The following is a 6,000-nucleotide window of genomic DNA, read 5'->3' on the forward strand; positions in this document are numbered from 1 at the left end:
TGAGGCTGTTTGTTTCTGTGTTTTCAGTGTTGAATACCATGTTGGTATTAAACATTAACAAGGACTTCTGGGCCTGCTCTGCTTGCCTCACTGATGTAAGGCAATTCCACCTGGATCAGCACTAGCAGTCTGAAATCTGTACTCTCACCAGTCACTCTACTGCTCCTTGCCAGCAGTCTGGCCATTACCTCCAAAGCCATTATGCAAATTCCTCCCCAGGATCATCCCAAAGAAGTCAGTGGAGTGACTACTCACGCCAGTGGATCAGCCCACATAATCGCAAACACTGATAATCTCCCAGGGCAGCTGTGCCAGACTTGAGTTTCCTGCAATATCCGGAATGAACTTTACTGAATTAAGTTAAACCGTATTGAATTAGGTGATACCTAATTGATTGATTGATTTGATACCTTTAGTGTCCATTGTATTAACAATGCAATTGTGTATGCATTATAGCAGTGTATGCAACTTCTCTAGTAGGAGGGGCATGCTAATGTAACTCCCCTGGTTATCAGCCCTTTGAAGCCACCCCTGAAGAAGTATGCATGTACTGGTTCAACTTGGATTCTCCAAGGACCAACAGATAAAAGACTTTAGGATAAATAGCCTGGTTTTAAACTGGCTCTGGGCCTTCTTTCTGATCCAGCAAATGGACAGGACCCCCTGGTCCACAAAGGGCCCCAATCATTAGGGAAGTGATGGAAGGACAGGGCCTACCGAGGCCCCATAAGACTGTATGCTTTTTCTCAGCTGAAGCTGAACTTGAAACCACCACGATACTCCTTCTGTGGGGAGTTCCAGCCATAGCCCATGTTAATGCCGGGGTAATTTCTGGTAAGTTTATTAGCAGGCAGGTAAGTTCGTTTATTGTTTTTGGTATGTTTTCTCTGTAGTGCCTTTTACTTTAAGAGTAAAAGAGGTTTGTACAGGAAGTGCTGTATGGTAGTTATAACTGCAAGCAGCTGCACTGTTAACCACCTTGGAAGAGAAAGCAAGCAGGTCTGCTCAGACTGTCTTAGGCTGGGGCTAACACGGTGCAGGCAGGGAACTGTGCAGCCTGGAGATACCCTGATCGAAAGGAGAGAGATGTGGGTCTCCACCCAAGAGAGATGATGGCTGGAAGCCTGACAGAGGATGCCCTTGCTAGAGCACAGAGAGGAAATACAGATGCAGTTGCCCTGACCTGTGACTATTTCTCCTTTCCCTTGGTTCTGTTGTCATCCCTCTCCTCCATGTTGGCCTGTTTCTCATTTTAGCCATCTGGCTTATTGTATACCCCCTTTATGGCAGGGACCATGCCTGGTTAGTGTCATGCCCTCTGATGAGATCTTTGGATGAAAAGCAAAAACACTAGGTGCTAAAAGTTATTGAGCTACAGCCTCAGCTGGCATAAATCAGTGTGGCTCCAGGGATTTCCCTGGGGCTATGCTGATTACACCAGCTGCAGATCCGGCTCATTGCTATTCAGTTACTAATATCAGAGCAGACAGAAAACTGCTCACAAGAGGTGAGAAGATAAAAGAACTGGCAGGTGCCATCGGGTGCATTGCCCCATTGAAATCAAAATGTGCATACCTCAGTATACACAATTCAAGCTCCCCACCATCCACGGCTTCCACCTCCGCTGACCTCAGCAGTTTAAAATAGCGTTGCTGGTTTTAAACCACTTATGTGTATCATTCTGATCCCTTCTTCTCTCTGCAAGATCGACCTTCTTCTATCAGTCTGGTTTTTGACAGAACTCTATCATTTACATCCCCCTAACCCTAGCCTTTCAGTGGCCCCTCGTCAGTCCCAGCAACATCCTCCCTAACACAAAACGGGCTCCAGGATTACCCTTGATATTCCAAATGACAGGGAGGCCATTTGAAACTCCCCCATAGCCTCGGGACTCTCAGAGCCCTGTATGTAACATGGTCCAGAGCTTTTTCAGCTGAATGCCATGCAGATGATTTCTAATGCGTATTGCCCACTTCTCCCATCTTTCCCCAGTGCCCCTTCATGTCTCCAGCTCTGTGTCCTGCTTGCTTTCTATTATTTGACCCTCACATACACTGCACTGTAGGAGCCACTTACCCAGTCCAAATCCCTTTCAGTTTCCTCATGCTGTCCTCTTCCTTTGGTTCTTCCGCATCTCTGGTGCCCTCCTGCTGCTCTGTCAAAAAAATTGAGCTACTGGGAAAATTGCATCTTCGAGTTTTCTCTGGTCCTTTGTCTGTAGAGGGAATAATAGTTTTAAGGTCAGGAAGCAGGGCTGTGTGGCAAAAGGAAACCTGGTGGGGAGAGATAAGAGGCTGGGGGTTGCGGAACAAGAAGCTCCCTGTTTATCACCCTTGCCCGCCCCATCACACTGTGCTTCCTATTCCTAGAAAACAACTTTCAACCCATGCCCTCTTCTGTTTTAAATACACTGTGAACCAGTCTGGTGCATAGCTGTGTACTATGCCATGAAGCCTGGAGAGCCAGCTTCCGCTCCACCTATGCAGTTGGTAACGTAGTCCAAGGATTGCAGCCAATTCAATGGGCTGATTGCCCCTGAATATCGCTTTCCCTAGTAGTGCTTCTCAGGATTTTCTTCCCACGTCCTGTGTCAGGTTTTCAGGTCTGGATTCCCCGTGGTGCTCCCTGGTTTCCATCTGAAATGAGGGAACACCAGCTTCTCTTGTTGACCCTGCTGCTCCTAGCTGGGTAGTAAATTGCTTTAATCCTTTCCCAAAGGGTCCAGTGGAAAGTGCCAGATTGGCGGTAGTAAAGCCTGAGACGGTCCATTTATCCACAGAACACATGCAGCAAGAGTGACGGCAGCATCCGCCCCCCCACAGTACAGCCAGCGGGCCTCAGACATAGTTCAGGCTCCGTGTCTATTCAACAGCTGGCCTCTGCTTGGGCACCAGACGAGGTTGCCAGCTAGTGCCAAATGTGATGGTGCTTTTGTGACCTCTACACTCACTCAGTAGGAACTGCACTGATATCTGCCAGGGTCATTTCATACAGGCCACTGAACAGCAGCCAGATGGTAACAACTTTGGGCATTTCAAGCTTGGGCTGCATATGATTTAGTTATCGGTCACCCGAACCAGCCAGCCTTCCCCAGTCCGATTCCATGAAGCAGCCATTTCTTCTTCACTGCGGTGAGTTTGAACAATGGCTCTCACAGGGCTGCGCTTACTGACTGGTGCATTCCAATCATGCGATCAGGCTCACCCTATTCTCTGGATGACGCATTCTCGGCTGGCTGCTTTCAGATCACCCTGTTGGGCCATGTGTTTTAGCAGGTGAATCCCTTGCTGTATTCTGAGCTCCCTTCACTGATTAGTATCTAACCCTTCTTTAATTTTTTGATGTCACTGGGGAACTGTTTATTTGCCTGTGGGTTCCTGGGTATTCCCCTGTTTGGATCCTTTGCTTCTGGCTGGTGGTCTGTTCAAGCTGGTAGATCTGATTTGAATAACGTGTCTGACTTTATCATAGAGTGTTCAGATGTTGCTCAGTAGGTGCCTTATAAAGGTATTAAATAAAAACAATTCATAATGAAGAGCCAAGAACCAGTTATAACTTGTATTTAATAAGTGGAGGGCAGCAAAGTCAACTCCCCCCCCAAGAAAGGATTCCACATACATGTCTGTTGCTCTTTGCAGGTGGTACGGGATATGAATAGTGATTGGAAGTAATTGGATTAGGCCAACTCCAGAATGATCTGACGGGTGATCTGTTACAGCAAGTACTATTTTACCTGGAAAACTGTGATGGCCAATCAGAGTGCTCCATTTCTCCAAGCCATTTAAAAACAGAGATGGACCTGATTACTACTTTATCCAATGGCTCTGCACATAGCCTTGTAGGAAATGCAGTATTCACTCTTCCTCCAGCCTTGTAAGACACAGTAGGAGAGGCAGAGCCTTCCGAACTACATTTCCCATAACGCACAGATCTCCTGGTCTGAACCTATCCTGGGATTAAGAAGGCTACAGGCAGTGACTAGTTTAAATCCAGATTAGATTTAGCCGAATGCTGCAGGAAGGAGGAGAGTGTGACCAGAAGCTGGACAGCAGAGACTAACTGGTGAGAGGCTCTGACGTGCACTCCTTTAACATGAGACAGTCTTGTCTCCTGGCTGGAACTGGGATTCAGTTCCACAGGGATTCTTGGCTCAGGAATATTACTCAAGGTGGTGCTGGGGGGGGAGAGGGGGGGCGGGCGGGCGTGTTTTCTCTTCAGGCCTGGTTGGCTGTGCCGGGAGTTTGTAGTCATTCTTTGGGCATTGAAAGAAAGTTCAGGGAAAGATGGCGGCATTCAACTTCAGGGGTCTAGCTGTGGCTCTGAGGCAGAAGCCAGGGCTGGTTCTACTGTACAAGAACAGGTGGTTGTCTAGGGAAGCAACGTGCTAGAGGCAGAAGTGTTGTGCCTGAGGGGTTCTTGGGGAATGGTTATACCTGGCGGTCCTCAAAAATCCCTAGACCCATCACCTGGGGGCAGGGAGGGGGAAAAGTTGGCAATGAGTTCTCCACCACAAAAGAAGATGCCTTTGTCTTTCTCCTCATCCTCATAGGGACCTAAGACCAGATTTCAATGTCCTTACACCAAGTCGTACCATTCTCCATGAGCAGACCAAGCAAGGGGGACTCAGTGTGTCTAAGGGTGTCAGAATCTGGTGCCTGAGGCGTCTCACCAGCACATCACTGAAAACTCCGTTTGGTGGTGATGGGAGTTGCGCTGTGTCACAGCAAGTGAGCAGGATGAATAGCTTTGCTTCACTTGCAGTGCACAATTGGACGTTCCAAGTGAGGAATCCGCTGCTGTTCGTCAGGAAAGAGAAATGATCTGTAAAGCGACAGTGGAGTTACTATTATAGTGACTGTTTAATATCATAGAAATTATAGTTCATATAGTTTATTAAGAAATGCCTGTATTTGTATTGTGGGAGCACCAAGAAACCCCAGTCATTGGGCAGGACCCCATTTTGCTAGGCACTGTACAAACAGAATTGCAGCTAGTCTGCTTATTCTGTGCTCACAGCACATTTTATTTAAAATTCTGCAATGGAGCAGGAGTGGCTCTATGAGTTTAATTTTCTTAGATGTTACCCTTCCCTCTTGCTCTTACTTCTTCCCTTTCCTCAGACCTCCCTGCTCCTCGCAGCATAGGGTCAGGTCAAGTCATAAACTGATGCAAATCAGTGATGGATATCAGTGGGGTTATGGTGATTAACATCAGTGGAGAATCTGGCCCTGTGTTTAGAGGGGCGGGGGTCAGGTGAGAAGGAGCAGAATGGGCAAGGGTAGCAGCATCTCAGAAAAATCCAGTTAAACCCAGTCACAGATTACCACTATCTGAAGAGCTGGTTTATAATATTTACTATCCTGTCTTCTCAGGCGGACACTCAGTGTGCGGTGGCTGGCCATAAACAAACTGCTGTTGGTCCAGTTCAGAGAAACATCCCAAAGTTTGGAGGCTGCTCTGAACTACTTGGGCCCACAAAGCCAGTGGATTATTATTTGTACTGCAGTAGCACCGCAGGGATCCACTCAAGGACCAGGACCTGTACAAACACCCCACAAAGATGGTCCCTGCTTGAAAGAGTTAACAGACTATTTCTCATGGCATTTTGAGCCTTCTGCACATGGCTGGAAGGAATCAGATTTTAGGGGAGAATGATCCTAACATGACTCGGCTACCCCCACAAACAAGAGAAGGGGAATTTCAGGCCAGCATGACCCTTCCCTGAAGAGATGGGGGAGCCCAGGCCTTTGTGTGTGTGAGAGAGGGGTGGTCCTGGGGATCCTGAGAAACTCCAATACAGAGTTATCTACAGCCCTATGGGTGGTTGTTATGGAGAAATGAGCAGTGTTATAGCTGGGAGGATGAAGTGCAGTAGTACTGGAGTCTCTGGTGGCTATGTCCTTATATCCGTGTTGACAACTCCTGGTCACAGCGCTGGCTGGCATGGCAGTAAGGAGAGCCAGCCGTTCACTTTCTCTGGTATTCCTAGGTACAGAGGCG

Source organism: Emydura macquarii, unplaced genomic scaffold, assembly GCF_026122565.2.
Source record: "Emydura macquarii macquarii isolate MOO-44397 ecotype Brisbane River unplaced genomic scaffold, CSIRO-AGI_Emac_v2 contig_1253, whole genome shotgun sequence".
NCBI classification, from domain to species: domain Eukaryota; kingdom Metazoa; phylum Chordata; order Testudines; family Chelidae; genus Emydura; species Emydura macquarii.